Source organism: Macaca nemestrina, chromosome 1 (assembly GCF_043159975.1).
Source record: "Macaca nemestrina isolate mMacNem1 chromosome 1, mMacNem.hap1, whole genome shotgun sequence".
NCBI classification, from domain to species: Eukaryota; Metazoa; Chordata; class Mammalia; order Primates; family Cercopithecidae; genus Macaca; species Macaca nemestrina.
In genome coordinates this window covers 43,089,268-43,108,412 of record NC_092125.1, presented here as the reverse complement: position 1 = coordinate 43,108,412, position 19,145 = coordinate 43,089,268, and positions in this window count along the sequence as shown.

Sequence of the window (19,145 nt, the reverse complement as noted above, 5' to 3'; positions counted from 1 at the left end):
CTTGGTGCCATCCTCACAGTAGTGAGTTCTTCTATTAGTTACTACAAGGATTGCCGCAAGAGTTCCCCCAAGAGCTAATTGTTAGAAAAGGGCCTGGCACCTTCTCCCTTTCTCTTGCTTCCTCCTCACCATGTTATCCCTACACAGCAGCTCCCCTTCACCTTGCACCATGAGTGGAAGTTTCTTGAGGCCCTAATCAGAAGCAGATGCTGCCACCATTCTTCTTGTATTGTCTGCAGAACCATGAGCCAAATAAACCTCTTTATACATTATCCTGCCTTAGGTATTGCTTTACAGAAACACAAAGATACCAAGTCTGTGTTTTATAAATTACCACATCAAAATAATATGCAGATCTGAGTAAATCAAATTGCTTCCAAGGTTATCTAAAGCCCTACTAGAGTGTTAAAGAAAAAAAAATCATGACACTTATTAAAGATGGTAAGGAAGACTTTATTCAAGCGGGGCGGGGTGGGGGGCACTATTACAATGAGGTTTTTGTTATCAGGGGAACGAGATCAGGTTCAACTCCAAGTACAAGAAAAAGGGGGAATTTATAGACAAAGAGCACAGTGCAGGAGTAGGTGGATGGAAAATTGCCAAGAGAAAGCATCAAGGGTAAGGGGATTTGCTGGTTAAACAAACATAATGGGATTCTTGCTGAAGGCAGGTCAGGGTGATCTGATGTTACGTAGTGGATGGCGGAGGATGAGAATGTTGATCAGATTTTGAGGATGATCAGATATTAAGGTGGGAAATTCTGGCTAAACTGATTCAGCAGGATTCTTGCTAAAATTGGACACCTGGGAGACTTGCCCAAGGCCATAGAAGCCTGACTAAGGTTTGGTCAAGGGGAGATTCAGTAGCACAGATACAGCCCTAAAAAGGCACTATCACAGATATGGCTGTAAAAAGGCAGTTTCTCTCCTTAAGTTGGAAACCACAAGCAGGAAATGGTCTACAAACGCTGAGGTTTCCTTTCAGATCCTCCTTTTAATCCACAAGCTCAGCTGACCATGTCTTATGCAACTAAGCAAGTTTTTGTGGCAGGAACAAAAGTTGATTTAGGCCCTAGGAGTACCCCAGTCTGGCTCCTGGGTCTTCTGCTACCTGAGTTTGGATGACACAGTTATCTGTAACAAGGTCTTCAGGAAGACAAACTTATAAAGGTAAGCTGCTTGGTACATTGTAAATATTTAACGAACATGAAGGCCTAATCTAAGAGCTGCAATCAGATCTTCCTGGACATGTCCCAGACTCAACTGGAGTAAGTGGTGGGGTCTAAAGAAGTGGTCTTCAAACTGGGGTACTCATAACTCTGGGAATATAAAGACTTCCCAAGGGTTCACAGGCATGAGTAGCTTTAACAGAATCAATGTTCAAATCCTCAGTTCCCACGTGTCCTCTCATAACACTGCTCTACAGAAGAGAAGTCTGCAGCAGCCTGTGGTTCCCTTTCCCACATCCTCTCTGCCAACCAAAGGCTCTGCAACCACTTTGTAAAAGAAAGTGAAGGCAAAGCCCCACTGGGACCTAATCTTCCTGTGTGCTTGCTCCAGGGGTAAACACCTCTGGGCCACCAAGCAGAGGGAGCAGGGAATGGAGATTTCGGGAGAGGTAGGGCAAGGTGAAGAAAGCCGCAGCAAGGCTCCATGCCTTTTCCCTCATTCTCTCTCCCACCCTCCCCAACAGTGTGTCTCTTACATTCAGAAGTGAGGTTGCACAGACATGCATGTAATCACATTTATTTTCAGTAAAAATAAATAAATAAAGTCAACTTTTTCCTGACAGAAACAACCAGTCTAAACTGATCAGATAATTTGCTCTATGAACAATTCCTGACCTGAGACAAATCTGAAACTCTGTGATTTTAAGGAAAAGGTATTTAAAGCATGAAGATAATACTGCTAAATAAAAATCACAAGAGGCCACTGTTTTGGACTAAGTTTCTGTACCAGGCCTCAACAGACCAGACAAAAAATCAGAATGGGATCACTCATACTAAAGTTCCACTCTACCAAACTCTAAGTATTTATTTGACCTTCTGAGAAATCAGGAGAAAGAGATAACAGCTGATTTTCCAAACAAGCCAGTTTAAATCTTCAATCAGCACGAAAAACTTCTACTTAAATCCTTAAACATATAAACAGTTAAAAGTTTTAAAAAGTGGCAAGCTAAAATATAATTAGATACTATCCTTTTTTACACAAGTGGATATAGAGGCAGTAAAATTAATAATTTTTCATTAAAAAAAAGTAGAAATTGTCAACTTACCCAAAGATAGTACCCAAAACCAAACAATATAATTAACATTTTTAAAAGACAAAAAAATGAGTGTCTTAGTTTCAGAGTAAAATCTGATTTCTGACTGCCCAGGAAAAACAAAGACAATGACTGACATCAGGTAAGAGAACAGAAAAACAAGAGGGAGAGAGAGTCTCTAAAACGAAAAGTTTTTCTGGATTCTTGGCCAGCTACTTTTCAAAGGAAATGTTTTTCAAAATACTAAGGAGTAGTTTCAAGACAATTTATCTTTTTTTCTCTTTTTAAATAAAGCCTATGTAAGAACTGTTGAATCTTTTGTTTCATTACTTAGTAAATTTGAAAAAAAAAACACAAAAGAAGTAGCCTGATGTTAACTAATCAGTTATATCTCTCTCTGTGTGTCTCTTTTTTTTTTTTTTAAGAGGGGTTCTTGCTTTGTCACACAGGCTGGAGTGCAGTGGCACGATCATAGATCACTGTAGCCTAGAACTCTTGGCTTCAAGTGATCCTCCCACCTCAACCTCCTGAGTAGCTGGGATTACAGATGGAAGCCACATTTTTTTTTTATTATTCTGCTTCTCTATTCTGCCTTACAGAAAAATAGCTGTGGAATGACTAATATACTCTTTGCTCTCTTTGCTTCTGCTTTCTTCAGCCGTCCTCTGCCTACAAAGCTAACTCCTTCTGCTCAGCTCATCAGAACACTTATTATATTTTTATGGTATGAAGTGTTGCCCAATTCTAGAACCACAATACAGCCAACTGAGTTATTTAAACTGTTTGTTGTAATTTTGTCTGTTGACAACATAAAATAGATCCTTTACACAATATGTTCATGTTGACTTGAAAATGTGCAGATATATTAAGTTTTACAAGTCTTTTAAAGCTTTTGAGAGGAAAAACTTTGAAGACTATCGTTCTAAGGAACTTAACTGAAAGGTCTATGCCAATTTATACATACGATTTAATGACAAGCACAGGTCTTCTTAAGGAAGAGTGACTTTGAATGGAGTTAGATTATTCCCAGCCCAATCCTCAGGAACTTGTGTCCACTTCAGGGGAAAAATAGCCTTACAAATAGGGCTGGTAAATAACATGGAGCCACATCGCCCACATATCTGTGGGAAACAGCTCAAACCAGCACAGTTTTAAGACAGACAAATGAGGGGTGAAGTACTAGCTTCATTATAGTACCTACGTCAAGAGCCACAGGGCACCAGAAATACCACAAGGTAGCCAGAGAGATTACAGAAATTCAAATCGCTGTCTGACAAACCTTGGGAACCTTCTACATTAGTTGGGAGAAGTTGCGAGGAATGGGATGTATGTGGTTCTAGCTCCCTCTATTTCATCCAATCTGTAGGATCAGCATCTCATCGCTGCTCTTGAGAGCTCATTGGGCATGGCCTGGGGAAACGCAGGTAACACTTTAGATAAAATGTCTAGAAGTCATTAAATAGACAATCCCTTTCTTCATTGTCTCCACCTCTAGCCTCCCTCTCTTCCCAATCAAATATGAGGAAACTGAGGCCCAGCAAAGTTGAATTGTCAAAAGTTCTGAAGCAGTGCCTGGTCAAACTGAGAAAGGAACACAGACATTTCCATTTCTGTTTCTGCTCAGCTCTCCTAATTTCAAGTCCAGAATTCTAGCCACAAACCAGACACTACTGCAAGTAAACTCTCAGAAGGACATTACTTTGTATTTTTCTCAAGTTGTTTTTTATGTCATTTGGCTAAGAAACAGAATTGGATGTGGACAACAAGCTGGGTGTGAAGCTGTACCTCTTCCTGACTCACCAGGCGCACCACTCCACTTGGGCGGCAGCTCACCCATCAATAGGACAAGCCCTACTAGGAGATGGTGGCAGGGATTTGTCTGGATGCTGTGTGATCAACGACACAATAAGTACTAGTTTTCTTCCTTCATTCCCAGTCTAGTATACCTCCTCTTGATAGTGTCACCTGTTGTAGGACTCTGGGGGATCCCTACGGGTAACAGAGGCCCCATTTGCAAAAGAAAAGAAAATTATTTATATAGAGAACTTCATCAAGAATTTTCAGTACTGCTTGGCAAAGTACAGATATTAACATGAATTTGATGCATTCATAGGAAAGACCAAATATACAATCTCCAGCAGAAATTCTCATACAGACACTACAAAATTTGAAGACGTACACTTCATGTGCTAAAAGATATTTGTAAACTTCTTTGTCAAGGACTCCTTTCTATGGGGTCCTGGGTTGTACCACATTTCTGCAAAGTTCACACTTCTAATCTAAATCAATGTTACTTGGCTCCCTTGTACACCAGTTTCTTCTAGACCTATAGAGTTATATATATTCTGCATGATTTGACAAGATCTTGTGAATCATTCTATTTCTCAAATTTTTGTTTCTGATCCAATCCAGCTCATAGCACCCTTTACAATCTAACATACTTCCAAGTATAACTTAGAAAGGGGATGGCAACTACAAGGATGGGGGGCTTCACACACTTCCCCCAGATAAGGCAGATATTGCTCATCAATTGCCACATTTGTTTCATGGATTCAGTTGAGGTTCAGTCTCAATTCTTCTCATCCTAATACTCCAGGCATCACTGACAACTAATTAGAATTGACATCTAAATATCTCAATTAAAATCTATTTGCTTGGGTAAGCATATGCACAGAAGAAAGAAAAAAATCTATTTTCGACCCCAGGATTAGATTTAATCACTGAAAAGTAGTTCTTGAGGGTTTTTTGTATTTGGGTTTTTTGTTTTTTGTTTTGAAGACGAGGGCTCACCATTTTGCCCTTGAACTCCTGGGCTCAAGCAATCCTCCTGCCTCAGCATCCCAAATAGTTGGGATTACAGGCATGTGCCACTGCACTGGCCTTAGAGTTTGTTGAGGATCCCAAATGTTATTCCTGGCACTTAAATGTTACATTCCCAATGGCAACATTCCTTAGATGACTCCAAAGTTCCATCTCTCTTTGAATACACATTAGAATTCTAACCTCCTGAGTTTTGACATGTACCAAGAAATATCTTCAGGTGTGGAGATAAGGGATGGTTTATCTACTCCCTCTTTTCCTTTCATTCTTTGAAGTGAGTAGACCTACTGTTTCCCAAACTTTCTACTAAGTTGGCCCTAAGGATTTTAGTTTGATTTGAGTTTAAGGTGGACATTATATCTGTTCATATTTTATCTGACTTATCCATCCTTCAGGACTCTGAAAAATAGTCACTGCATAGTTATTATTAAATATCAACAGACTTGAGAGCTTATATATGCCCCAGAGAAGGCAGATATTGAATGAATGAGCATAATTTCATGATAAATAAGCATTATGGAAAAGTAACTCCAAATCTTATATTTTTTTAGGATTTCAGAACCTAAGGAAGAATCTTAGAGTTTGTAACAGAATCAAATGTATCTGGTTCAGCATTTTACCAAGAGTGCTCCTTAGAACAGAAGACCATAAGTTCCCTATATAAAAGGGATCCTGTAATCAAGTTTGGAGACCCTGAATCCAATGTTCTACTCAAATATTCATAGTTTACATTATCACAGTAAATGTCGTTTAAAAAAATAGTGCAGTAAATAGATAGGCCTATTCAGTTGTGCCTAAGCCAAACTTCTGGGGAGCACTGCAACTTTGTTTTCTGTTATCTGTTAACAGGTGGAATGACTCTTCTAAAGAACATGCTGTAGGAAGTCTGAATACGTCCAACCTCTTGCCTCAACCAGAAACAAAACTTACAATGTGAAAGACAATGACAACCTTTTACAAAACATCCTCAGGTCTGAAAAGGCTACCAATTCCCTTCATAACCTCTGTTTAATCCCCACAGGGTCAAGTTCTTCCTTTGTCTAATCGAACTCTCTCTTGCAACAATTCATTCCCTGCATGTTATCTTTTCCCTCTTACTCTCTCCCTTGTGGATATGGAGAAGTCAACAGTCTTCTCTTTAAGAAAACCATCCACAAAAGCTTAAAAAAAAAAAAAAGTAAATATGAGAATATTCCTCCCTAGATTAATTAGTTTCTCATTGCCTTTAAGAGAATCCAAATGCTGGGACTGCCCTTTCTATTTCATAGAATGGGTTGTTGCCTGATTCTAAAAAGTAAAAATAATAATAATAATAAGACAATTCAAATTCTAAGGAATAACAGTTGCAAGCAAGGCACCCTTTTCCCTGTTCACCTTCGTTTTTGTTTTGTTTTGTTTCAAGAGACAGGGTCTTGCTATGTCACCCAGGCTGATCTGGAACTCCTAGGCTCAAGCAATTTTCCTGTCTCAGCCTTCTGAGTAGCTGAGATTACAGGCATGCACTACTGTGCCAGCTTCACCTCCCTTTCTTTGGTGTCCAACCTGCTTTCTTCTTACCCTCTCTCCATCATACTCTATTTAGGAGTCCTCAAATATACTGTTTTTATTTTTCACATGTTTTCTAAAATGCCTTCCCCTATCCACCAGGTAAACTCATACCCATCTTTAAGTCTCATGTCAAACCCCACCTTCTCTGGAATCTTCCCTGATCACTGGCTCAGCAGCCCTTCTTCCAGGCTCCAATAGCATTTGGAATCTATCTTCCCTCAGCATATCACATATGTATCTAATATATATTAGATAAATTTCAATATCTAACTTTGACTCCATAGGACAAAACCTTACCACAGTACCTGCTGTATGATAAGCATGTAATCAACATTTGCTTAAGGAATTAAACAAGCAGACTTGAGACTTTGGGATCAACTTTTCCGTTTTTAGCAAAGGAACCACCAGGACTTTCCTTATTTATCCTATTTTCTACCTGGTAATATTTTACTAGGAACCTCTCTGATTTCTCCACATTCCTATGAGAAGGAACCCAAAACGTGACCCTGTGCGTATTTTATGGTATCTGGAGCCTCAAGGTTTTTCCGTCTGACTGAATCTACAATGAATTTCATTTCAAAATTCATTATCAAATTTTGGTATTTCTTACCACAAACATTTTCTTTTAAAAATAAAAGCATGAAATTGAAGTTAGAACTTTGGACAAAGGAAGATTCTGTTGCTCAAGTCAGATCTGCAGCGGTTGCTGTCGCCACCCAGAGTAGCCAGGGTCCTCTGCTAGGCCACAGCCCTTGCCAGCCTTGCGTGGCATGACATTGGAGAAGACCTTCAAGCAGTGCCACTCCTTTGAACAAAGAGTAGATGTCCCACTTACCTGACAGCAGCGTCTTACCAAAATCCCAGTGGCAAAAGAATGACACAGGGGTGAGAAGCAGCTTCCTGGCCTGGAAAACCAAGTAATTTTGTACGTGATCAGGTCAACATGAGTAAACTCGTCAAGATAATTAGAACGCCCTTACAGCTCGATGGTAATCAAGCCCTCTTCCTAGTGGTGAGCAGAGACAGCTTGGTGAGTATTTCCATGCTGATTTCTGAAGTGTATGAAGGTGAGAAGGATGAAGACGGATTCCTATAAGTGACAGTATATACCTCTAGAGAGACATTTGGAGTGAAGCTATCAGTATAAGACTAGAAACACACACACACAAAATGCATCTATTCTAGAATGTTTAACTCCTTCCCAGAGTTGGGGGCGGGGGAAGGATAAAAAAGGGGATGTTACCAATTGAGACTGATCAGTTCATCTAATCACAGATCATCAAAACAGCAGTGTTGCCACCTAGGAGTTTAGAAAGTTGTGTTTGCATTTAAAGCAGAAAAACTGAGCTTTTAATGAGCACATTCAATTTTAGAAAACTATATTATTTATCCTAGGCTATCTTGTTTCCAAATTTTAAAAATTCAAAAATAAAATATTTTGCATTCTAAGTTGCCAGTGAAATAATTCTTCAAGTTCTTTTAATGCTCCTTTTTTTCCACCCCCAAATAGGCACTTGTAGTTTGAGCAGTAACTTAAAGGCATTCAGAGAGACATTGAGTCTTCTCTTTAGGTTCATAGAACCTGCCACGTTTTATCAGAAGGGTTCTTACCTAACTAGAGAAATCTGCTTAAGAAAATCTCTAAGCATAAATTGTCCAGCAACCCGCTCCAAAATACATATGCCATAAGCACAAAGCAGGGAAAATGGGGGCATATAAGAAAACGAGACTGACTGTGAACTGCTGTTAAAGATTCCTAATTCTTAATAGAAATATGCCAAAAGGCAATGCTCTTGCAGTGTTAGAAATTTCTTATTTTATTTGCTCTTTAGACAGTCACACAGAAGAACACCACTACTCTATATGAACTTTGAATAATTTATAAATTTGGTCTAGTTTCTTTAAAAGCCCTAGAGAAAAAGAGGGGCATTTCTTGTTTTGTATTTTCTCTAATCTAAGAGCTCAAACTACTGCCTGCTTTGGCAAATGAAGAAGCAGTTGTATCCATTTCATTCTTTAGGACAGTATTAGAAACTACAGAAAATGAAAACTAAAATCATTAAAATGTAGATACGTTCCTTTCTACCTCTTAGCACAAAGTTATAGATGACCCACATTTTGTGTTAAGTATGTGACTAAAATATATTATTAAAAAGCAGTTCAGTTATTACTTTTAGGTCAAACAACTATCAAAATTATCCATTCTGATAAAAGACTACAAATTGGGTTTAATGTACACTGCTTGGGTGATGGGTGCACCAAAATCTCACAAATCACTACTAAAAACTTACTCATGTAACCAAACATCACCTGTTCCCCCCAAAACCTATGAAAATAAAAAAGTAAAAAAAAATTTCCCCCACTCTGAGTGCAGGTCAGTTGTGAGGAAAACATAGCAAAAGGAAATATGCTCTTTACAAATATTAATGTCAAGAGTTAAACATCTTCCAAGCTCAAACTAGAATAAGCTACCAGTGCTTCCCACTGCCTACATGGGGTTCACTATTCACTATTTTCTTGGGAGTATCACAGAAAGATCACACTTATGCCACTTTAGGTTGTACATGTAGCAGGTCATAATTTACTCTGTGTACTGAATGTGTATGGAATACCTGTATCTGTTAGTGAAAATTATTTTCCGTAATGGAATGGGGAAAAGCAACATAACTGTACATGAGCCCTCAAGTGATCATTAAAGGGATTCTCATCACCTACTCTCCCCGCTGCAGCTGTCTATCCACATGTCTCACTTTCGATATGGACTATACTTTTATATTATGTGTTTTGTTGTTGTTGTTGTTGTTGTTGTTGTTTTGCGACGGCGTTTCACTCTTGTTGCCCAGGCTGGAGTGCAATGGCACAATCTCAGCTCACCACAACCTCTGCCTCTCAGGTTCAAGCAATTCTCCTGCCTCAGCCTCCCGAGTACCTGCGATTACATGCATGCACCACCATGCCTGGCTAATTTTGTATTTTTAGTAGAGACAGGGTTTCTCCGTGTTGGTCAGGCTGGTCTCAAACTCCCTACCTCAGGTGACCTGCCCGCGTTGGCCTCCCAAAGTGCTGGGATTACAGGTGTGAGCCACCACGCCCAGCCGACATTATGTAGATTCTTAATCAGCCTGTCTGGTTTAGATTGTATATGTCATCACATCTGACATTCTTGTAACTACTATGTAATCAATAAGACTCCTATAAGAAATACTGCTTAAAAAAAAAAATACTACGTTGAGAGGTGACCTGTATCCCACATCAGTGGGCAGTCATTTATAGGATCTTTCAAACAAGTATATTTTTAATGAAATAAGAGTCACTAAAGGCACAACCATCAAAAAAATAATGTCAGAACTTTGGTGGATGTATAAAGTCACAGTATTAGTGATAATTTCAGACATCTTCCAGAAAAGTCTCCCAATAGTAGCATTGCTAAGAATTCTCAAAGATGTAAACCATTTTGACTGGGCTATTACTTTAGAACTCTTTTTATTAGAGAACTATGTTTCAGGCACTAGGAGGAACACATTCTTTTTAATGTTGAAGGACTTTGGGTTCTGTAAAAGAAAATGTTTTTAGTACCTTTACAGTTAGGTATATAACATATATCAGAACATAAAACATTAATTAGGATAGTCACAGACTTTATAAAGACTAGTGAAAATGATTACTAAAAATAATGTAGGCTGGGCATGGTGGCTTATGCCTGTAATCCCAGCAGTTTGGGAGGCCAAGGCAGGCGGATTGCTTGAGCTCATGAGTTGGAAACCAGTCTGGGCAACATGGTGAAAGCCCATCTCTAAAAAAAATACAAAAATTAGCTGGGTGTGGTGGTGTGCACCTGTGATCCCAGCTACTCAGGAGGCTGAGGTGGAAGATGGTTTGAGCCCGGGTGGTAGAGGATGCAGTGAGCCAAGACTGTGCCACTGCACCCCAGCCTGGGTAACAGAGCCAGGCCCTGTCTCTAAATAAATAAATAAATAAATAATGCAAACCTACTTTTTTTTTTTTTTTTTTGAGACAGAGTCTCGTTCTGTTGCCCAGGCTGAAGTGCAGTTGTGTGATCTCGGCTCACTCCAACCTCCACCTCCCAGGTTCAAGTGATTCTCCTGCCTCAGCCTCCTGAGTAGCTGGGACTACAGGCATGCATCACCATGCCCAGCTAATTTTTTTGCATTTTTAGTGGAGACGGGGTTTCACTATGTTGGTCAGGCTGGTCTCAAACTACTGACCTCAAATGATCCACCCGCCTCAGCCTCCCAAAGTGCTGGTATTATAGGTGTGAGCCACCGTACCCAGCCAAACCTGCTATTTTGGATTATTATGGAAAATGAATAAGAAAATTTCTCCAGCCACATATATAGAACAGTAAAATTCAGAATCACAAACATAACCATGCATCCAAATATAACGTTGATGAATTTCTCAAAACAATTAACTATATTTTTTTTTGTTCCCAGTAACCAGGAGAATCCCAGAATGGGACATTAATAAATTCTTTCAATTATCGGCACTCACTGGAATAAGTCCATCTTGAGAAAATATGCCAAGAACATAGCAGTTCTGATGACAAGGCACCACAGGCAACAGTTTTAAGTTGAGAAGTGGGATGCATGGCAACAGCCAGGACTATTGGGTTACAAGTGATGAAAAGCCAAGTAACCTCGCTTAAAAAAAAAAAGAAAAGAAAAAGAAAAAGGAAGTTAATTGACTTATGTAAGTATAAGTGAGCATTGACTTCATGACTGGATCCAGGACCAATGTCACTGTACCTTGGCCTTGGCCTCTCTTCATCTTACAACCCCTTTCCTCTTCATTGCTTTACTCAAAGGCAGCTTCTCTCCACATGATGGCCCCAGCAACACCAGGCATGTATCTCCCAGATTCCTGTCCAGTCATTGTGCAAGGATTCATTCTAATTGCATCAATTTTGGTCACATATCCATTAACAAACATTCACTGTGGCCAAAGGGTTGTGGTCCCAGAAAGAGGAGTGAATGCTAGACAGCCAGAAACCATAAATTTCCACCATGGTAACTGCATAACAAATTTTATATTGCTTTTGAGCTGTGTAAATACCTCAGATCCTAGTTCTTAAAAATTAGACATCCTGAATTCATGGAGCCATCTGTCATATCATCATGGTTATCTCAAATTCAAGTGTTCTCTTTGTGACAATTAAAGCATGCTAGCTTTATTTGTGAGAAGGTTCTTATTCAACAGCATGCTGCATGAAGTTTTGTTTTCTTTATATTTTAGCCTAAGTCTCAAAGCTGAAAATAAGAGACAATTATCCCCATATTCTAAAGAGAAGTGTCTGACACATCCACGCTACTTAGTATAAAAAGCCAGATCAGTCTAGTATTTATAAAACTCTTACCTACAGATTCTATATGCCAAAGTCAAAGAGAACAGGAATTCAAGAGTAAAGAATGTGTTGGCCTTTTTTCACCCCTCCTCATAGAGGGGAGAAGGGGGATATGGTTAGGCTTTGTGTCCCCACCCAAATCTCATCTTGAATTATAATTCCCATAAACCCCACATGTCAAGCGAGAGACCAGGTGGAGGCAACTGAACCATGGGGGCGGTTTCCCCCATGCTGTTCTCATGACAGTGAATTCTCACAAGATCCGATGGTTTTCTAAGGGGCTCTTCCTGATTCACTCAGCACTTCTCCTTCCTGCCACTTTGTGAAAAAGGTGACTTGCTTCTTCTTCGCCTTCTGCCATGATTGAAAGTTTCCTGAGGCCTCCTGAGCCATGCTGAACCGTGTCAATGAAACCTCTTTCCTTTACAAATTACCCAGTCTCAGGCAGTTCTTTATGGCCATATGAAAACAGACTAATACAGTGTGTTATCTCCCAACCTCCCTCATAAAGATGGGAGGCACCTGCAGAAGGTGAAACAGACACCTAACTTCCCAGCAGAAGTATAATTTATCAGATGGTGAGATGAGAAAAATAAAGCAGAGTAAGGAAATGATGGTTGTGGGCATAGCCACTTGAGACAGGGTACTTAGGGAAGGCCTTGCTGATAAGGCAACATTTAAGCAGAGGCTTAAAAGTGAGGGAGCAAGCCACGTGGCTAGCTGGAGGGAAAAGCTTTAAGCAGAAAGAAGAGTAAATCCAAAGGTTCTTGCAACATGGTTATTATATTCTGGGATTGAAAGAAAGACACTGGAACTGGAAAGAAATGAGCAGCAAGGAAAGTGGCAGGAATTAAGAAGACAGATTAAAATGGAGTTGCCATTTACTACCATGTGGTAAAGAGTAAATTAAAAGTCAGAGGAAGATCACACTCCCCATGCCCACTGTGGGTGCCTGAGCCTTGGGAGGTGGGGGAAGCCAGGGAGAACTTTGATACATGTAAGATTAAAGTCTTGATTTAGACCTAACTGTATTTGTTTTTCTTTTACTATCTGAAAATGAACCTTACACATCCAAAAGGACTAAAAAGTTTTGGGATCTTAAGGGTTATCTATAAGGCAAGAATGAAAGAGTTATCAGTGAATGTTTGAAGATCAGAAAAAAATAAACCCACTCCCCATTTGTACCCCACAGATTCTACCCTATTCAGTAAACTGGTTACTTTCTAAAAAATTAAAAACTTCACAACACATCTGTAAACTTCACGGTATTCAGCACAATGCTTCACACAAAACAGACACTCAGTAAATACTTGCTGTAGCCCATCAAGTAAACTAATATGCCGTTTGGGAGAGCAAAAATGATGTGGTATTAGATTAGTGGTCAGATAAGAGAGAGGTGGGGTAGGGCTTAACCTTCTAAATTGCAAAGTTTAAAATTTGAGATTGTAGACTTTGCATATGGTCTTGACTTTTAATTAGAGTCACCTACAAACAACTTACTGCAAACTTGATAGAATGAGTAACCAATCTTTAGCATTGAAACTATGTTTGCAATTTGCTAGCTTCTAATGCACAGTGTAGACTCAAGGAAATACAAACAGCTAGTGTATTATAAAATGAAATAAATTGAACAGAAAGGATAGGATACAAAAAGGATACTTCTAAAAAGTGACAGAGATCACTAAATTGGCTATTTCCATTTCCATTTTTGACTTAAATCAAAGTTTGTTTCCTTTTCACATAGAGGAAGTCTAGAGTTTGGGAGTCCAGAGCATGTATGGCAGCTCAAAGGTCACTGGGAGCTAGATTTGTTCTATGGCACTTCTCGGATCATCCTTGGTGTGTCACCTCATGGTCTAAAATGGTAACTTGAATTCGAGACACTTTTTCTAAGTCTATCAGCTCATTTGGAAGTAACACAGGAAGCACTGTACCCTTTTGTTTGTAAAACAAATATTCTAAAAAGCTTTCAATTCATTCTGATTGGCCTAACCTTTCAATAACTTGAATTTCATTCTTTATACCACTTTAAGTATGGCAAAGAAATGACCATGGTTCTTCTGGATCTTTGAATATTTTCTTAACCTATATGTAACTGGCTTTTCTAAGGCATGTCTACATTACTGTTCCATTGGGTGAGGGGGCATCATGCTTTAAACTTAGTGAGACCAATAAGAAATTATCTAGAAATTTCTATATACAGTAGTGACAATATGGTCAATTAATGAAGCTAATTTCCCAGTAGACAATCTGGTACTTTAAAAAACATATATAAAATATTTTTCTCTTTCATTTATACTTAACATGCAAATTGGACATCCATAAATTCATTCCAGATAGAGTAAAATGAATAAAATTCATTCCATATAGAGTAAAACTAATAAAATTCATTCCAGATAGAGTAAAACTAATAAAAGTTTTATGACTCAGTAGATCCTGAATCATTTAAGATACTATAAGTTCTTGAAGAAAGCATTTTAAAATTTGACAAGATCCCCTTAAAAGCAAAGAAAATATTAGTTCTTTGCAGAAAAGGAAATTTCCTATTCAATTGAAATAAAGAAAATCACTTCTAGGCTGGGCACGGTGGTGCACGCCTATAATCCCAGCACTTTGGGAGGCCGAAGCGGGCAGATCATGAGGTCGGGAGATCGAGACCATCCTGGTCAACATGGGGAAACCCCGTCTCTACTAAAAACACAAAAATTAGCGGGGTGTGGTGGCAGGTGCCTGTAGTCTCAGCTACTAGGGAGACTGAGGCAGAAGGATTGCTAGAACCCAGGAGGCAGAAGTTGCAGTGAGCTGAGGTCATACCACTGCACTCCAGCATGGTAACAAAGCAAGACTCCGTCTCAAAAAAAAAAAAAAAAAAAAAAAAAATTAAAAAGAAAATCACTTCTAAAAGTTCAATGCGTCTATTTTTTTAGAAGATAAAAATTATGTGCAAAAACACTGGGATAAAAACTATGGTTAGATGCAAAATGAACCATGGTCTTTATCCCCATAGAGCACAAAACAAAATACATTTCCCTTTTCATCCCACAATAGTTTCCTATTAACAGAGAGAGCTACAAGAGGCACAGATGATTAAGACATGAATTCATTCAACACTTCTGAGATCCGAGGCACAGCCCATTTAGAAGTCTGGACTGCTGCCATGTACTCAAAGATTGTAATCTCTTCTTTTTTTTTTTTTTTTTTTTTTTGGGACGAAGTCTCCCTCTGTAGCCCAGGCTGGAGTGCAGTGGCATGATCTTGTAACCTCTGCTTCCTGCGTTCAAGTGATTCTCCTGCCTCAGCCTCTCAAGTAGCTGGGACTACAAGCATGTGCCACCACGCCCAGCTAATTTTTGTATTTTCAGTAGAGACGAGGTTTTCCCATGTTAGCCAGGATGGTCTTGATCTCCTGCACTCGTGATCCACTCACCTTGGCCTCCCAAAGTGCTAGGATTACAGGCGTGAGCCACGGCGCCTGGCCTCACTTAATTCTTATATTTGTAAGTAAAAAAGTACCCTGCATTGGATTAAGTATCAAATAACTGTTATTAACGATGTGTCAGGATTCAGATTTGGAAGAAAAGCTATATATGCTGGAGTAATTGGAAGAAGCCTTAAAATAAATAAGTAAACAAATATTTACTCATAACACTATATGCCAAGTATATATAGGTTGGTGCAAAAGTAATTGCAGTTTTGGCCATTAGAAGTAAACATTTGCACCAACTTTAATTCTGTGAGATAAGTTTTACTGCTCCTATTTTAAAGTATAGAAAACAATCACCAAGAAGACAAGAGATCTGACTTAGGTAGTTGAGTAACAGAGCCAAGATTTGAGAATAGGCTTCAAGCCTAGCATTCTTTCCACTACACTAGCCCACTTCTTGGAAATGAAAAGGTACTAACTGGGTCTAAAAGGACAGGAGCAAGGTATTGAGAACACAGAAGTGCTATTGTGGGACAAGGGTGACTAAGGCATAGTGACCCAAATAAGGCCTGTTGGTACAATATCTTGCCGCAACAGTTTTCCTTTCACATTTTTCTTTTTAGTAAGATATTGGAGATGGTTGGGAAAGCAAACATTTCACTCAATAATTCTTCCCCCAATGGCATTGATTTTGGAGTAGTACAGTAGGAGGAATTATTTTCAAGGCGCAGGAACTTCTAGCTAATGGTTTTCTGACTTTCTTTCATAGTTAGAAAGCTTAATTCAGGCCGGGTGCCCTGGCTCATGTCTATAATCCAGGCACTTTGAGAGGCCAAGGTGTGTAGATTGCTTGAGCTCAGGAGTTCAAGGGCAACATGGCAGAACCCTGTCTCTACAAAAAATACAAAAATTAGCAGGGGATGGTGGCACGTGCCTGTAGTCCCAGCTACAGGTAAGTCGAGGCTGCAGTGAACTGTGGTGATTGTGCCACTGCACTCTAGCCTAGGTGACTGGAATGAGACCCTATCTCAAAAAAAAAGAAAAAGAAAAGAAAAAAAAGAAAAAAGAAAGTCCAGTTCACTAGACTCTTATAAAACATGATTTTCTCCTTGTACTTTACTCTGCTCCTCTTTAGACAATAAGAATACAAGAAAGGAGAACTTGTGTTTACAACCCAACTGCTCTGTCCTTTCTGTTTTCTTTCACTGAAGTAGTCTCTTGACTTCATGTTGAGTGATCACTTTACACAGGCAACAGTTGGCTAGCTAGTCCAATTGAATTATTATTCTTTTTGTTTTTGTTTCCTGTAGCACTACTTCCTGAATAGTCCAACTGAATTATACTGGGTAACTTTCATTCACCAGGTATCCAGTTTTGAATGTGATCACAACAAAAGATCTCTTTCTGAACTGAACTGTATAGATTGTGCTATATGTTACCACACTTTTGTCTATACATTTAATTTAGTGACTACATTAAAAACTCAGCTTAGTATAAAGGCTGCTTATTCCATGCCTTGCTCATTCTCAGCAATCAAGTTGATTAAAAAATAAGTTTTTTTTGATTGAAGCCCAGGCTATACATCAGAGTTCATGGCTGAATATGACATGTCCAAAGATAGAGCAGGCTTGAAGGTTATACAATGTTAGAGGATACATGTTTGAATGACATAAGAAGTTTTAACTCCTAAGAAACTGTTGAAAGAAAGAGAAACTATTAGGGAATCCTGGTTGTTGGATGAGGAGGCTGGAACTGTTCTCAAAAACATTAACAGAAATTATTTTAGAAAACTGGCAAAAAGTCATTAGTAAAATAGTTTGCTGGGATAATGTAACAGCTGCCAGGAAGAATTCAAGACTAAAGTATTCTGAGGCACGTATTTGGAGAATTATAACTCTTGGATTTTTATTTTTTAGAAAAGGGGTCTCACTATGTTGCCCAGGCTGGTCTTGAATTTCTGGGCTCAAGAGATTCTCCCGCCTCAGCCTCCCTAGTAGCTGGGGTTATAGGCAGGTGCCACCTTGCCCAAATCCTTGGATTTTTTATTTTTTTTTTAAGTACTCAGTTTGCCTTATTCTGATGAGGTATCTATGGAAGCCTTATCTGGAAAATGGAAGATTTTCTCTGAAAGGGAATACTAATTTAAAAAGCCTTTTTTTTTTTTTTTTTTTTACAGAGGCATCAAGTTCTCAATTTGTTATACATTGTAACACAATTTCCAATGACCTACTTTAGTGGAAGTAAGTATGGAAGTCTTAAGACTTTTCCCTAGGCTTTTTGTGCCTTTTATGACACTACCATTTCCTTGTTTCGGCTCTTAAGACACCATTAATATAACCTAAAAATATTTTCAAGTGCCAAAAGGAAAGAAGAGAAAGAAATTGAGAACAGCAGCACTGACTGCAAGGGATGAAAGAAATATATGACAGAAGAGTCAGTCACTTAGAGTACAGGAGAAACTAGCAGACTGGAGGAGGCAGGCAAAGCATTGCTTTCTTTGCCAAGTCACAAATTGGCAACAGTTTTTCATTAAGCAAATGACACCCAGAAAATACAGACAGTTGATCAAAAATAATGTAATGTGGCATAGAAGTTTTAAAATGTAAATAAGATTCCAACTGAAATTAAGACCATGACTGGTAAACTGAATTGCTAAGTAGTAGTATTGAATAAAATCAGCTTATCATCATTAGCATGGTTAATAAATAAGAGAGATGACCAATATATGAGGAGAAATGGAGCACGTTCACATGCCTAGAAAAGGCTTTTGTATTTGCAGTGGTTTTCCGGCTTCAGTAGGGGTACAAGATGCTAGGGTGTTTGTCAAAATGTAGGTTTCCAGGTCACTTTCCCAGAGACTAAACTTACCAATTTTAGGACAGGGTTTCTCAATCCTGGCACGACTGACATTTCAGGTGGAATAATTTTTTGTTGTGGGACCATGTCCTGTGCCTTGTAGGATGCTCAGCAGCATTCCAGGTCCACTAGATACCTGTAGCACATCTCCCCCAGTCATGTTTCCAGAGATTGCCAAATATTCCCCAGGGGAAAATTACTCGCTTCCTTTGAAAATCATTAGTCTAGGGTAAAGCCTAAGGACCTGCGTTTCTAGTAAGAATACACAGGTGATTCCAACAAATGTGGTCAGTGGACCCCACTTAAGAAACAATGAACTAAGGTTTTATGAGTTGAACTGTGTTCCCTCAACATTTGTATGTTAAAGTCCTAACCCCTAGTACCTCAAAATGTGACCTTATCTGGAAACAGAGTAGTTGCAGATTTAGTTAAAATGACGTCATACCGGAGTAAGGTGGGTGCCTAATCCAATTAACCCTGGTATCCATATAAAAAGGGGAAATTTGAACAACAGACACTCAGACAGGGAGAATATCATGTGAAAACTGGAGTTATGTTGACAAGCCAAGGAACTACCAGAAGTTAGGAGAGTCGTCTAGAGCCTTCAGAGGAAATAGGGCCCTGACAATACCTTGATCTCAGACTTCTAGCCTTCAGAACTGTAAAACGAATTTCTGGAGGGTTTTTGTTTTTGTGTTTTAGAGACAGGGTCTTACTCTGTTGCCTGAATGCAGTGGCACGATCATAGCTCACTGCAGTCTTGAATTCCTGGGCTCAAGTGGTCCTCTCGCCGCCACCAGTAGCTAGGATTATAGGTGTGAGCCATCATGTTTGACAATGTTCTGTTGTTTAAGCCACTCAGTCTGTTATGGC